General features: G+C 31.0%; 1 non-coding gene across 1 annotated transcript; it reads right to left on the bottom strand.

The window, feature by feature from the left end:
- Window positions 1–4,580: 4,580 nt before the first annotated feature.
- LOC122268959 (U4 spliceosomal RNA) lies at window positions 4,581–4,721 on the bottom strand. Its single transcript, XR_006224820.1, has one exon. It is a non-coding gene; the product is annotated as a U4 spliceosomal RNA (small nuclear RNA).
- Window positions 4,722–17,631: the final 12,910 nt, after the last annotated feature.

Below are 17,631 nucleotides of genomic sequence, written 5' to 3'. Positions count from 1 at the left end.
TGACCGGAATCGTCAAGGATCTGAATCAACTAGGTATCACATCATTGAAAAATTTTTCTTCGACCACGAGCCGAGCATAACATAAGTTTTACTTACTTACTTACTTTATTTACAAAAATTGGGCACCTGGGCCACTTAGCGGCCCCTATCCCATACATCTAGAAATTTACAGAAAATTTATAGTAATAACATTTTGAATTTAGCAGTCGATGTGGTAGCTAATAGAAAAACAAGCACTTTGCTTGAGTAAATATAACATTTGAATATCTGATTCATCGAATCTAAGTTGATATATATAAATATAAACATAATTTGACATATATATACATAAGTTGACATAAATAAATAATAACATAAATTGATACATATTTCACTAATTAAATTTCTATATTTTAACTAGCACATATTTAATTGTGACATACATTGAAGTTCATTCGAATACATTGTGGTAACCATAAAAAAAATTAAGCCGTTTGCTTGTGAAATAATAAAACAATGAAATTTAATATGACAAATTGACTTAACACTAGAAATATTGATTGTAGACTTAAATTAAAAATAAAGATAAAACATGATTTGATATGTACAGTAATTGATTTTTGAAAAATGAAAGGCATAATTGATGAATATAGATAAATCATACCTTGATATATGATGAAATAACATATTTGGAGAAAATGCAGTGAATATATTTTATCAGAGAAGTATTGCTCATTAAATACAATAGAATTTTCAAAAGAATTTAACATGCAAAGTTGATATATATGTATGCATAAATTGGTTATATTATCAGAAAATAATTCTTAATGTAATTTAATTTAACTTAAGTAAAAGTCTGATGTGAAAAGTTCAGTGAATTTAACTTGAGAGTCTTGAAAATAAAAGTAGAACTCACTGGGATTGAGATGTTTCCCCGATGATCCCCCGCAGAAGACGGAGCACTTCTTCATTTTTGAGCAATTCCTGTAATTCTTTGATTAATGACACTAATCGATGAGCAAGTTTAGGCGTCGAATATGATGTTGTTCGAGGGCTCCTTCTGCTGGGACGGGTCTCGCACCCAGTATAGTTGGCTGTGTGGCTTTTGTAACAATTACAGCATTTTGGAGGTGTAGTTCTGTCTTTGTTGCATTCATGTGACCTGTGGTTTTCAGCACATTTTACACACCTTGCAGGTGCATTGCAGTGGCTTTGTGTATGTCCATAATTTTGGCAGTTGTAACATTGTATAGGTCCTCGACCTCCTCGAAATCGTTCGATTTTGATCGGGATCTGCTGTATGTTGTTGACTTCGAATATTCTTTGGTGATTCGCCGTTGATGTTAGGATTATGAGAAAAAGTGGAAGGAGCCGACAGGCCTCTCCCATTCTTTTCTTAAACTGCACAATTTTAAAGGTTTCAATACTGTTTTTCTGTAATTCTGTATTGATGGCATCTGTATCAAAGTCCACAGGCAGGCCCCGGACCAAAACCTTAATATATCTGGCTTGCAGTGTTATTTCAGGTTTGCTGGGCGGATCCCGTACTTTGTCGGTATCCTCCTTAGGTTTTGTTGTCGGCAAGATAGTGACGTCATCTGTTGAGTTATGTTGGCTAGAAGAAGGACAGCTGTTTGCAGATATGAGTGTAGAATTATCTTCAATTGTTTTGATTGCATTTTGCTTTTTCTTCTTTTTTCTTTTCTTTGCAGGTGGTTCTGTGCTATTGTTAATATTGATGTCCGTGTCTGTTTCTGTATTCGGTGTTGTATTCAGGTTTTCATCTTTATTTTCCATGGTTATGTCTTCAGTGTTTGGATTAATTTCAGTCATTATTGATTCGAGTTGAATGGAGTTTTTATTCATCTCCTTGTTTTCTTCCGCTTGAAAGTTTTTCCTCTTCCACCTGACGTGATAAGCTGCATTTGTCAGTTTTAGGAAGTATGAGTATTCATAGTCTCCAGAGTAACTTGATCTTATTTGAATGAGCAGTTTGCTAAGTAATTTATCTAAACCAATCAGCTCCTCTGTATCAAACTGAGTGTAAAACTCTACGAGATCGTCAATATGTTCGTGTTCAACTGGTGGAAAGTATTTTTTTGATATCCCACAGGTAGCAATGATTTCTTCTAATGACGCGGATTCTTTGCAATGCGACGGTGAATTACGAATGGAGAGTGAGACCTTTCCACCACGAGCTGTTTTATGATACGGCATGACTTGAAAAAACAAAATGGCGGGCTCAAAATCCAGACATCAAAATGGCCAGTTGTCAGTATTGTCTCTCCCGACTCAGGAACCTGACGAGATCAAAATCTGTATCACTCACCTCGTAACGTTCAGGATAATCAGCCATAACATAAGTTTTAGAAAGTGGTGAATTATATAAGCCTACGCATTATTTAGAAATAGTGGTGGATAAAAATCTACTAAATTGAATTTATTAAACCAAGAATCACAAATGATAAACTACCACTTTAAAATATTTACTTGTTGTCCGGAGCAAGTTGGCACCTCTGCTAGAGTGAAGCAGAATTAGTTGGAGCCCCTAGCGGGGCTGATGCTAAGATAACCAACACATATGAGTATGAGAGTGAAGCAGGGTTCCCGCGGGCTTTTAAAAAGTGGTAACGAAAATTAAACAAATGCCGATAATTTAATTTCTGTGTAAACACCACTAAGAATTGTTTTCCAAAGAAAGTATATATTCATAAATTCCAGCTTCTAACTCTTTAACCCTTTCGGGCCGACTGTCACAAATACGTGCCAGCATAAAACCGTATTAATCAGGGTAAAAAGATAAAACTGGTAACCAAAGTAATTCTTTAGCAGTTTATTTGTGGACGGAGTTATAATTGTTTGATTTATTTAATTCACCATTACTTTGTTCAAAATAAAACTATTTAGTTATACTTTGAATTAACATTGATTATGTATATGATTAAACTAACAATAATTAAAGTAAAAGCAAAGTAAGTCGGTCAAATTAGAAACGACTACATTTAAGTTACCGTTTTTTATGTAATTGCGTCCTAAACTTGATTTTGTACAAATGCTTTTCTGAATCACCCGTCCCCAGGGGGTTAATGGTAGTCGACAACAACAATTTTTAACAAAATAACAACGTATCGAATGCAAAATACAACAATAATGTGCATCACAAATGAAACCACAAAAAAAAAAAAAAAAACTATTGGTTTTGAAGAGTCTATAGAACTATTTACGACTACTGAAGTACGAAGGAAAAAAAGATTCTACTGTTTATGCTTAGATATTTGTATGTCATAAACGATTATTTGAAACTTGAATACGAACGAACCTTGAATACGTTAATAGTTATTTATCTTGGTCACATGTTGCCCAAATCAACATTCAGGATTGAAATAGAATTTATAATTCTTTGATAGAAATGTCGTAATTTAAAATATAATTTTTAACAGCCTTATAACCTCAACAGCCTTAGAAAAATCCATTTACCAAAATTGAGTTTAGGTTACCGTTTTCAGTATCAGACGTCTTCCATCGGCACTGACTGTAAGACATGATAGATCAAAGTTACCAAATATCTATATGAAATTATTATTTCAATACTGGAAATAAAACAATAAACAAAAGTTCTTAATGCGAAAATATTTATTGCAGAATGGCGTGCGGGAGGTAATGTATGCTACAATCGAGTTAATAAGGCCCTCGTAAAATATATTTTAAGCAACTATTTATTTACTCGTTAAAATTATGGAGCTAAGGAAACTAAACGCATCTCAATTGCCAAATGTTACTGCATTTTCTTATGTTTACATCAAAAATCTGCATAATGCAAAGTTGTAGTAGAAGAAAAACACCGTTCATAAATTTGTTTTTAACATAAAGAAATCTAAAAACTATTCATTGGTGTTTGGAAGGAAAAGAAATAAACTAGCTTAAAATGAAGCGGGTACAAATCAAAATGAACTGCAAAGAAAATTATATTCCATCCTTTCGATTAAAAATAACTAATCAAAATAATAACAATGGAAAAAAAACATAGTTTAAATATGTTTATATTTATTCGAAAATATAGGAATTGGAAAAATCTAGTTGATACGTATTTACTCCTACTTAGAGAGAAATTTTTCTTCCTAATCCTAGCATTAGAAACCGTCCTCTCTAATAAGAATACGGCACTCACACAGCAGCCTCTTCCTCAAAAATTTGAAATAAAATCTTGGTAAAAAAATTTGCGCTTGATTTATAACATTTCCCAAAACAAACTGCAAAGAAAATTATCTTTCATCCTTCGATTAAAAATAACGAATTAAAATAATAATAATGAAAAAAAAACACAGTTTAAATATGTTTTTATTTATTCAAATATATTGGAATCGGAAAAGTCTAATTGATACATATTTACTCCTACTTAGAAAGAAATTTTTCTTCCCAATCCTAGCATTAGAAACCGTCCTTTCTAATATGAAATAAGAATACGGCACTCACACAGCAGCCTCTTCTTAATAAATTTGAAATAAAATCTCGGTAAAAAAATTTGCACTTCATCTATTCTATTACATCTCCCAAGGTAAAACAGAAGAAGTTCAAAAACCGCCTTCTTTTTTAAACATAAACCTCCGAAGAGGTTCCCAAAAATTGCCTATGCCGACGGTTTTTCACGTCGACATGGCGGGGTATTGGGAAAAGTTTTCAACTAGCAATAGTCACGCCTCGGTAGAACCTCATTGGCTATGACACTGCCTCTGCGCAAAGCTAACGTTCCTTCCGAAAGTCAAATATTTATAAAAATAAGTATACTTATAAAGTGGTAACTATTATATAATTAAAAGTTGAAATAAAATTTATTATATGATGTGGTATCAGCCTTTCGGCACTTGCCACTTCAACGGAGTTACTTCGCCATAAAGGCGAAGGAAGAATTAAGTCTGATTAGAAGTGAATGAAATTTCTTCTAAGCTAGTGGAGAAATGAGAAAGATGACGAGTTGATTCTCGAAATGTATTGTGTTTTATTATCAAAAGCTAGGAAAATTTATTTTTAGTCCTCAGTGGGCGTTTAACTAACAAGGGAGCAACTTTAAGTTTTTCAACTTGAAACTACACTTCTCTTTTTTTACTCCATGAAGTTCAGATTCTAACAATTCTATTCCAATCTTTATATTTATTCTAGCTGCATAAGAAATATGGAATGAATGTTTGATAAACCGTAAAAATGCTAATGGCGTCAGTTGCAAAGAAGAAAAAAAGTTTTAAAAAAACTTTCTCGTAATTATTTTCGATTAATTTTCTTGCCAAATTTTTCAAGAGCTGTATTTTTCCAATGTAGAGTTATTTCTTTGAAGACTGTATTGTTTTTCTGACATTTTCTATATTTAAAACATGAGAGCTACTCTTCAGTTCTGGGGACTGAAATCAGTCTTGAGAAAAAAATCAGGAGACAAAATTTCTTCAATTAATATCTCTTTTCCATTTGTTCCTTAAATTAAAATGTCCCTTTTCCCTAAAAAATGTTAATTTTATGCAAACATTTTCTATTTATTTTTCGAGTTAATTTTAAACAAATGTTAAATTTTAATGAAAACATTGTTATTTTTCATAATTATTGAGAAGTGATTTAGTAATAATATCGCACCGAAATGAAAGAATGGGATTGATGGAACTTCAACATCAGCTCGCAAAAGTTGTACCATTGTTGTATCTAAATTTGTCGAAGTTTTCATCTCCCCCTAACGTCTTGGAATGCTAACCGAATTTAAGATTAGTTTTTTTAAAAAAAATAGTGAGAGAAGACGAGAAATTTAAAAAAATAGTGCGTGGAGTCCCTCCGCGCGGAAGAAGTTAAACTTCGCAACCTGCGACGTTAATTGTAGAAGAATCAGCAGTCGTAGAAGGATCACTAGTTCTATTCAACGACTCTTTTTCCTGCTCCGCTCGGTTCCGTGCTCTGTAATCACGGTAATATTGTGCATTTTTCCCTCGTGGACCTCCTGAACCACTTGTGGTTGCCTAATCGTCTCGCCCTGGAAAATGTATTAATAATGTATGTGAATGCGTCATAATGTAATTTCAGAAGAGAAACAATCAATTGATATTCACAAGAGACGTACCTTGACATAACCTTAAATCCGTCGCATTGTCCGTGCGATTGTTTTCACTCATTTTTTACAATTGTCATCCGCTAAATTTGAAAATAAAAAATACTACCCTATTAAATTATATGTGTATCAAAACAAACTAAAAAAATATTTATAGAAAAACAATTCGCGATCGCAACGCTCGAGTACGCTGTCTAGCGGGAGCCTGTAAATATCGGACATTAATTTATCACGTTTTCATTTAGTTCCATCAAAGTCATTGACTGAATCAGACGCCATTTTTTAGCAGCAAATAAGAAACAAAATTTCCCTAAGGAAAAGGCCGAAGAACTTGAAAAAAATCTCCAGAATATTAGTAAATCTTTCAGGAACAGAACACGCCAAACATTTGAAGAAAAATTCCTCAATAATTTTTAATTTCTATTATCAACAAACTTGCAACTGATGACTTCCGATTTCGGATACTGTTACAGATGTGTGTATTAAGGTAAAATGCATTTCTTCTGTCTTCAATTCATTACGAATTAAAGTGAAGTCAACATTGCTTTCGTCATTCCAGTGAATAAATATGAATTCAGAACATACAGAATTGTAATAGTTATAGCATATTCTTCTTCGTTATAGAATAGTATATATTTCTGTATCCATATAATTCGGAAAACAACAATAAAAAATTATCCAAGTTACTTGAAATAGTGCCATTTGTGCTGATTCTTAATTAATTTAAATCGTTTTCTTGGTAAGTTTTTTTTAATTTTGAAAGAATAAGTTCAACTAGAATTCAGCTATTCTGTTTTTAGCTACATATTCAAATTCATATCAATTATAAAATTTTGCTGTGTAGTATGTTATCTAAAAGTAATGAAGGTATAAACTATGTATCTATTATTTGAGAATAAAGTTTTCAAACAAGGAACTTATCATTTTAGAATTCTCCGGGAATCATAAATCAGGTAAGTGCAATGATTTTTACAATAAAAAATTTGCTTGTAAATATTTTTTTTTTTCATTTGATGATGGTTCTCTACAGAATGGTTTTTTACGTCTGATTAAGAACTATAAGAATAATAAAAAAAGAAACAATATGAAAGTTTTTATTTCAATGTTAAGAATTCTTAAAATCGTTTTTTTTATCCTAAGAATTCTTTATTTTCCGTTTTTTAGTTTATAATTTTTTGATAAAAATTGTTCTCAAAATACTTTTGAAAAATTAAATGGTATAACATTATGTGTTTATGTATACTTCTTGTATATTCCAATGTTTGAAATAATATGATTCAGAAAAGTATGGAATAAAAATTCGGTACTTACGTATTAACGCCACCGCCGCTACAGATTTGGCGGTTTTTAAGTGCCGCCAATCTACACTTAAAATTTTTGCGACAATTCATAAAATAAAACACTTTATTTAAAATCAAAATAGTTAATCGGATTTCGGTGGAAAATGAGCCGATATAGAGTTTAGCATAGATTCAAAACAATCATATCGCCATATGAACTCTGATGAATAAGATTCCAAATGAAATAACATTTCCAAAACGTACGTTTACCAAGATAAAGTTTTATGTTGTGGGAATTGGTACATTTTCGTTTTTTCGGTAAAATATTTCCCTCCTGAAAAAATAAAATTGCATCTTGTTTTGTTTTTGGCAAATCCCAAAGACGAATTTTTGTAGCACTAAAAATGGCGACAAAAAAGAATTTTTTTTTTTTTTTTTTTTTTTTTTTTTTTTTTGTTTCGTCAGCATTCTTTATTTTACGTTTCTTAGTTTCTAAATAATGATTTTTATTGAAACTTGAAATTTTTTGATAAAAATTGTTGTCAAAAAACGTTGTTTACAAAATTAAATTTCATAAAATTATGAGGCTTATGTATACTTTTTGTTCATTTTAATTTTTGAACTAATATGATTCTTAAAACTATAGAATGTAAAGTTTAAATGGGCCTTTCATGTTATATCATTAAATTTAGTAATACTATTTCTCGGGCATTAGGTTTTAACTCTTATAAGAATATACATATTTTTTTCTGTTAATGTAAATACAAATATTTTTCCGATGTGTTTTGGATGTTCCTTCTCTAATAAAAAGAGATACCATTTTGTTTTCGGTTGTACAAGAAAGAAGATCAAGCATTTTTCTTTTTTAAATTTAATAAGCCACATTAAAGAAGGAACGTTGCAATGCTACACGCTACATTAACGACGTCTCCAGAGTAACTGAATGACGGTTCATATAGAAATCGCAGGTATGCGTCTCATACAACAACGCCCCCTATAGTTCGTTGCGATTGCGAATACTTTTATGACTTTTATTATTTTTATGCTAGTGAGAACCAAAACAATATGGAAATGAATGAGGGAAAACTGGATCCTACCACGTCATTTCCTGGCCAATAAAAATGTAGAGTTAAACGTTTAGCGCAACCTAGAGTGCCTGTATTGAAAAAATAAAATTGCAGTTCCTTGGGGCAGTTCCTTTACTCTAGGCTCTCTAGCGCAACCTTGTTGGAAGTCGTATATAAGAAGTATAACTTCAATAATGATGAAGTAAAAAAAAAGTAGTCATATAAATAACTTCACGAAAAAATCAGTGGTTTATTATCCAGTGATTGGGGCAAAAAGATCTACAAGGTTAACTATTATTTTTATCTTGTTTGGTGTGAAAAAATAAATTAACAAAAAAAATTAAATCATTGATTTAATAATTGCGCCATTTTTATGGAAAGGTACATTTTGAAGTCAGTGAGCTATAAATTTCTCAAAATTCTGGTAAACAGAGCTAGATCGTGTTATTCGGTCTGAAAATAAGTTCAGTCTTGACATTTTTTGAGTGTGGAGCTCATGTTAAATTGATACCGAGAGGAAGACATTCTCATTAAGAAAAACTCGATTTTAAAGCAAGTAAAAGTTTAATCAAAATAAATGATAAGGCTCATAAGGTGGCAACAGAAACAGATTGATTTTATTTATTAGTTTAATTTAAATCTCGCAATTAGATTACGAACACAAAACTTCTTATAAAATCTTGAATAAATCTAAAATCCTTAACTTTCTAGAATATTCGATCCGCTTCGAATTCGGAATCATTTACTTGAAGTTTACAGCGATCCGTTACTGAAGCTTGGCACTGTTTGTGTTTGTGAAGCACATAGACTTAAGTCTAAATTAAAACCCTATAAGTAATGATTTATAAATTGTACAGTTCCTTTAACACTCGTTCTTTAAACTGTGAAAAATTTCTGTCTTTTTTTCCCCGTTTTTATTTCTTCTCGAAGGTGCAAAAAATATCGCCACAAAATCACTGAAAAACTTCATTACGTTTTATCATGAAGACCTTAATTAAATCTTAGAGTCTGAAATGGTTTACTTTCACTTTATTTCTACAAATGTTACTGGCCAAATACAAGTTTTAAAATGTCTTAATTGCTAGTATTTCCTAATACATGCACCATTTTGAAGATATATTTTGTGATCCCCGTAACAAAATTTTGAAAATCTTTGGATCTTGGGATTTGAAAATCTTTTTCAAATTTTATATTAACCTAAAAAAATTGGATCATAAATCTTAAAAGAAATGCTTTATGATTTGGTATTTTTATCTATAGAACGGTAATTTTATCTATAGAAGTATTAAAATCTCTTTCTTTTAACACTAATGTTATGGCATGCTTTTTTTTGCAATCAATCCTTATTTTGATAGGCTAATCAAATAGCGTAAAGCCACGAGAAAGGGCAACAAATGATTAATAAATAAATTTGGAATTATTTTAAATTTATTTATTGTGTTTGTAGGTATCTTTCAGTTTTGCGCGTGTTTTTTTAGCATGTTTTAATTACATGTTAATGCTTATTTAGTACCCTGATTTATTGAATATTTACTTCGTACTAGCTGAATTCTCGTTTTTCATACGGGGAGGGACCCCGTATGAAAAACGAGAATTCAGCTAGCACGTAAAAATAAATAAAAAAGAAGGAAAACGCGAAACAATAACTAACCTGTCAAAATAGAAAAGTCGTGAGGGAAGATGGATATAGTCTGTTTATGTAAAGAACTCCCGTAACCATTCGTCAGGGAAAGTGGCGGTGACCATGGTTACGCAGGGACATTCTAAGCATTCACCCCCTCGCCAAATGCGCTAAAATCGTAAATTTGGCGAATGCTTTTTTTTCCCACTGGAAAGAAAAATGTATATTTAACTCGATCCTCAAAATTACGTCAAAATGAATTTTTCGGAACAAATCAGTATTTTTTATTCGATTGCGATCATTTTCGGTAGATGCGCCGCATAACCGATTAGAATTGGGTCCAAATAATATAAGCCTGATACAAACTAACGTAAAATAGTTTTCTATTGGGAAAATATTAATCATAAAAAGTTTTAAGATTAGCATTTGGCGTAGACTTTTTAAAATTGGCGAATATTTTTGATATTTGGCTAATAATTTGAAATCCTTAGCGCGGGCCCTGGTTACGAGGTTTTGCTATTTCAAGTAGCAGGGTCTGTCCAGACATTTTGCGAAAGGTCCGTTTTCGTAAAATAGTGAAAAAATTACTCGTAATTTGTGAATATAAAATAAACGTTAAGTCACATTCGTTCAACCAAGGTCCTGCTTTTGAGAACTTGTGCAAATAGGGTCCTGTTATTGCAAAGAACTTTTTCAAGAAGTTTTTAAATTGTAAAGACATACAAGATCATGCTCAACACTGTAAAATTATAATTAAAATAATTAAAATTTTAAAAAATAAACAACAATTGCTGCTACTAAATTAGAGATGTAACATACAAATATTTGGTATTTAGCCTATACTGCTGAACGCAGAATATTCATTTCGGATGAATAAAGGAAGAAGCGTCTGCCGAAGACAAATTTAATTCGTTTACATCTGTCTTTCCCCCCCCCCCCTTCCTGGGAAGGGTTTATTCGATTAACAAAACAATAAGGAAGATAAACAAATTTGTGAAGTATCCGATTAAAAAAAATTATTTTGTGAAGGGTCCGTTTTTAAGTTAAAATATTTTATGAAGGGTCAGTTAACGGACCCAAATTTCTTCTAAACAGACCCCTGAGTAGGGATGTTGGGTCATTATTTGATGACCAGTTTTGTCTCGGGAAAGCGAGAAAAAAGGAGAAAGAAACTTCTCTTTTTGAAATGCTCTATTTCTTGTTTCCATATCAGCACATGACCTTAGACTTCGTGGTGAGGGGAGTCCCTTCTATAGACCAACTATATGAGTCAAAAATTATACCCTGTTTCTACTAAACTACTAGTTCTATTCGTCTTTGCTGGTCCTAAACCGCAGTTTTTAAAAGAATTACCTGGTTTTCCACAATGATAATTCCCTCATTCAACTATTCTAGAAATGGTTTTTGAGGGACAATTGAAAAAACTTACAGAAGGATTTGTTTCAAGACTCACGAATCTGTTCTAAACCCTTGATGACGTGATGCTGCTAAATGAACATATAAAATGTGTTTCCTGTGGACTAATAACGCCTACATTTGTTGACATCTGCTACGACAATGAAATTCATGGAAGAATGTAAAATCTGCTGTTTAACCATAAATAGTTTATGAATTTTAGTTCATTATTCATTTTTGAACTAGACTACAAGCAAAAATTAATAATTTCACAAATTGTTTTCAGAATTTTGCTCCCTAATTGAGCAAATAAAACGCTTCCTTCGTGGAATGGTAACGCCTACATTTTTACCTGTGGAATGGTAATATTACATCATTTACAAATTTTACATTTTTGAACTGGACTAAAACGGAGAAGAGAAAAAATAATAATTTCCGATATTTTGTTCTTGCTTTCTAAACTTTACGTACACCTGTAAATGCACATATAATACCATGGGAGTTGTTGGCGAGAGGGGTGATTGATATAAGTTCCTCCTCAATAATTAGAAATATTTGAAAGTCAGTGAAATAAAGAAAATTTTCAAGATTCATCATCGATTTAAATTATTCAAAGTTATAAAGAAGGAAAAAAATATGAAAAAAATAACTAATATTTTTGAAGTTATATAACAGTTATAAGATTTTTTTTTTTCTTCTTATGTGTAAAATTAAGAGAAATATTGTGACTGTGGATTTTAATTTCTTCCCCCTGAAAAACTCAAACCCTGCGTCGCTCATGTATAAAATTCCTTCCAATGTTTCCACATTGGAAGAAATTTTATAATGGTAACGCCTATATTTTTTGAAATCTGTTAAATAGACAATAAAATTCATGAATGAATTAACCATAGCATAGTTTCTGGAGTTTAACCATAAACAGTTCGTAACTTTTAATCTATTTTGCAGAGTTTAAGAGTATACAGTCAGCGCCTGGTTTATTGTAGCAAGACCCAACATGCGCGGGCCTAGGGTTTCCAAACATTGCAAATAATGTTTCATCGTGTTTTTTCTAAAAAAATGTTCTATTAGAACTACGAATGTAAATATATACTCTTACATTTACTAATATATCATAATCAACTTATAGATAATTATAAGCATTTTCTAAACAGCGTATAAATTTAGTTTAAAGTTACGACCAGTTGGGCCCCGACAGTTTAAGGCTACAACTCAAGGATATCCAAATCAGCCCCTGTATACTGCTTTTTCCACTATCATCGATCCTAAAACATACATTTAGAATATCAGGGGTGCTGCCCCCCCCCCCCAAAGTCAAATGGAAACATCCGAGCATTGTTCCAAATTTGTAAAATTTCCGAAAGCATTTCCGCCAAAAACAGAAATGGTACATGAATACCCCCCCCCCCCCTAGGAATGTCGATGTATACTTATATATACACCTATACCTTCTTAACCTATTGAAAACTATACGTATTGTAAACTAAGAAAACGAGCTTAAAAACATCAAACCCCGCATGATTTCTGAAGAAAATGAAGACGTAGTAGGCGACTATTTTAATCACCTTCAAGCTATATTTGGCCATCAAAACGGTTTTTAAATTTTGGAACCTGTTATCTTCAATTAATTTTGCAGATTTTATATCCATTTTTTGCTTATTTCTCATTTAAACAATAGTTAACGAACCCAAGTATACACATTGTTTTTAATTTCATTCTATAAAAATGATTCTAAAAATATGTATTAAAAACTAGGATTAATTAACATTCTGTTTACGTGTTGTGCTATTATAAGTTACGTTTTAAAATAGTAAACAAAAATAGACATGTGTTCTATCATGAACGCACTAAAACTAATATAATTTAGATAATTTCTACCACTTTTTAACTATACAGAAATAAGCTAATATATAAACTGTTATTGCTGTGTTAGTAACTGATTAGTCCGATGTTATGCAGGCTCTCAAACTGACCCATTTACAATAGTATGATTGCTTTCTGCTTGTGTAACGATGTTGACCAATTTTTTTTCTCCTCTATTATAACTTAAAGTTGGATACTAATTATCAATAATTTTTTCGAGAATAAGTTTAAATAAAAGTATCAGATGTTTAAATTGCAATGTCCTGAAAAAAAAGCAAGAAACGAATATGACCGAAATTTTGTTCTGCATATTACTTTTCTTAAATTTTACTGTGTTTTAATTACCTCCCTTTCCTAAAAAAATTTTTATTTCCGATTTTGACAACGCACACCAGGCACGCCTTAAATTGAATTACTAACGTAACCAATATTTACTCATTTTTCACTCTAAATAATTTCTGATTCAACAAAAGAATTAGTACGTACTAAAATACAATCTTCATGGTTTCAGGAGCCTATCTAATTAAGCATTACCTGCTTAATTTAGTCCTATTTGCTTACAATACCTGCATACGGATTCCTTCATTGCAAAAGTTCATTTTATTTTGAGGTATTTTATCAGCGGTTGGTTTTCTTTCTTCTTTTTTATCATTCCTTGTAGTAATTTTTTGCACTCATATAAATAGGTTTGTAATTAAATCTCATGGTATCTTCAAATCATAATTACCTTTAAATCATAATTACCTTTAATCATAATCCCTAATTAAAGGTAGGGGTTATCTCCCTCTTCCATAATTAGAAATTTAGGAAAAGCTGCCCTATTACTCTTTTGGAATTACTTTAACAAGCATTTTCATCTTTTGCCCTGAAATCGTAAAAGCTCGAAATAAATAAGTTTAGAATCAAAGAATGAGATTACACTACTAAAATAAATAATGCTAAGAAACAGTATGTGTTTCTAACTAAATATAAAAATGTAATGATGATGACGCAGTTTTCCATTGTTGTCGGTGCATTTTTATTGCCAGAAAAAACATAGGGTCGGACCAGTTTTCCAATATTAATTTCCATAATTTTTGGTTGTCATCAGTATAATATTAATAAAAGTCATTAAGATATTAGTTTCCTGTAAAATATTTAATGAAAAATAGAAGTAATAATGTAAAATAATGTAATAAATAAAATAATGTAAATGTAACAATAGTGTAAAAAATAGAAGTCTATCAATTTTGATATGAGTTTTCAAAATTAAACAAATATATTTTAAACCTTTCAATTTTTTAAGTTACTTGCATTAATAATTCTACTAAGATTCATATTTTCCTTCAAAATTAAAACAATTTTTTTCTAAAATTTCTTCGTAAAACATTTCCGAAAGGAAAGTGTGTAAATACAAAAATTACTAAATATTTTACAGGAAAAAATGACTTTTATTAACATTATACTGATGACAACCAAAAATTATGCAAATTAATTTTGGAAAACTGGTCCGACCCTATGTTTTTTCTGGCAATAAAAATGTACCGACAACAATGGAAAACTGCGACATCATCATAACCAAATATTTTCATATCCTAAATAAATACAGAGCTATAAGCGAAAGCAGAGAGCTCGTAGCACTTTACAATACTCAATATCCTAAATGTAAAGGTATTTACGTGTAATATTTATTTTTCTAATTTTGATCTGCCATAATTATGTTTTTAATTTTGATTGGTTTCTAAAATAAGATTTGTTGAGTTGCTTCCTTATAATGAAGTAATTCTATGATAGTATTTTATCACGCTACATTTCAATGACAAATTTATTTGAATCGGTGTAAACTTAAGTAAAGCTTTGAGCCAGCGAAGATACTTTTACACCAAATTTTAGCACATGCGCAAAGCATTCCAAATTTCTGGAAAATTACGCATTTCACCTTATAGAACAGGGGTGGCCAACCCGCGGCTCGCGAGCCACATGCGGCTCTTTGAACGATCATTTGTGGCTCTCGATAAATGTACTAGAGTTCCCTTTTCATTTTTGTGCTATTATATTTCAATATTTTTCTGAAAACATTTGAAATTAGCATAATTCAAGGTGAGTTTTCCATTTCCAATATAATTATGACCCAAAAGCAATTTGAAGTATTAGAATTAGTCGAGAGGCAAAACGATCAAGCTCTACAATTAAAATATAAGTCGACGTCGATTACTGAAGTTTGGACATTTGTATCAGAATCGAAGTATCTTGAATTGAAAAAGGCTGCTTGCCGAATTATTTCAATATTCAGAACAACGTACTTATGTGAATCAATCCATTCTATTCCACTTTAAAATTCATGAAATCCAAACACCGATCAGTATTAACTAGCCAGCACCTCAAAGAATTACTGAGAAATGCTGTCACTAATTATTCATCAAACTTTAAAGAATTATCAAGAGAAGTAAAATAAATGCGTTTAATATTTAAACCAATACACATATTTTGTAATTTTATTTATATGTTTTCATTAAATATAATTTCTGTAAAAAAAAAAACTTTTTTTAATACCTTTTTTGCATACCTTTTAAATACGTTTTTAATTGTGGCTTGCGAAAAATTTCAAATTTTGAAAAATGGCTCGACTGTCAAGGAGCTTGGCCACCCCTGCTATAGAACATATTTCTAAGCAATGCAAGGAAATCCATGAACCTTTTCAAAAAGTAATAAAAAACTAATAATTAGTATGGAAATTCAAGTTTAAATAAAATAATATTCTATATTGATTTAAACATCGAATTAGATCCTCAGTATAAATCAATATATATTAAAATTATTATTTTTTAATAACCTGTATGAAGATTCAAAATATGTTTTGAATTATAAGTAGGCTAGTTACATAACTTAATTTTTTTTCACCTTTTTATTCATAAAATAGTATTGCAAACTCATAAAAATGAATCGCAAAATAAATTTAAAATTACGTGGAATATGAATAACGATGTTTGATTTTTAAAGTGCGTAAATATGAATCGTGATGTGTGATTTTTAAAACTCGTGAATACAAATCAAGATGTTTGTTTTTAAAATTGTTTGAAATTTGCACACAATTTTAAATTTCAATTGCGTTAATATGAATTGCGATATTTGTAATAAAATCGCGAGATAACAAATCATGATGCGTGATTTTTTAAATCACGTAAATACGAATCACGTTTTATTCTTGAATCACATTAATACGAACCGTGATGTGTGATTTTTAAACAACGCGTTCACAAGTCACGGTGTTTGATTTTAAAATCGAGTCAATACGCCAAGTGCTATTTATATAAAATACGGTTGATAAAGGGACTCGGAGAACGAAAGCGTGACTACCAAGTCGAGATTAAATTGATATATGTAATTTGGAAATCAGTTAAACATGAATAGAAGAAAACGATTCGGAAAACATGTGCAGTAATAAGTCGTTAATCACATGACTTTGATCATCACTACACTGGTCCAGGTATTTTTAATTAATCGTTTTAAATGTGAAATAAGAACGAAAGTTTTATAATCTGTAATAGAGTTTTTCCATTTATTTTTTTATGGACTATGATGGAAGATTATAGAGCATACATATTGTACAATGCAGATGTAAAGAATTGATAGTTAATAATATATCAAAACAATAGCTTCTTTATTTTAGTAACAATGGCCATTATACAATTAAACAAAAGAACTTAGGGTCAGATGCCTATGATAGAGATTAAGAGATGCATTCTCGAACATGAAATATTTTTCTAATAAATTTCGATAATGGTCGAGCTAGGGAAGTAAACCAACACCTCCTAGAATAAGGAAGGCCTCAGCACGGATCAAATTAGTAGTCCGATGTGACGAAGTTAACTGCGCAGTTGATGAAAAATAAGAAAGATGTCATTACGTTCGGGGTACTAAGCTGCGCAGTGGTTGAAAATACGAAATAAGTCATTACGTTTGGACTACTAAAGGATATTTATGGTAACCCGTGCAGAGGCCTACTCTTTTCTAGGAGGTGTTGAGTAAACCCGCAGTCCTGACGCCAAGAATTTAATATCAAAAGTGATTGAATTGTTCCTAATGGACAGTTAAGATCATGGGAAGATAACCATAATTGGCGGTTAATCAAAAAGTGAAATAGTAAAAAACAAAGCCAACCCGGAGTATTAAATGAGACTAAAGAGATTTCAAGAGATAGGTAATATGTAATACCTATTATGACATCACATAATCGTTTGGGTGCCTTCAAATAATAAATTTTTTTTTATTATTAAATCGTTCAATTTTCGGAAGAATGGTACACGTGCTAAAGAGTGAGGGGTAAGGATACCGAATTTATTAATTTCATAAAGCTTTGGCAAT

The sequence above is a fragment of the Parasteatoda tepidariorum genome, chromosome 8 (genome assembly GCF_982258835.1).
Source record: "Parasteatoda tepidariorum strain Cologne lab strain chromosome 8, Ptep-v5.0, whole genome shotgun sequence".
Lineage (NCBI taxonomy): Eukaryota > Metazoa > Arthropoda > Arachnida > Araneae > Theridiidae > Parasteatoda > Parasteatoda tepidariorum.
Note: the sequence above shows the minus strand (reverse complement) of the source record. Positions and strands in the feature narration are given on the sequence as shown.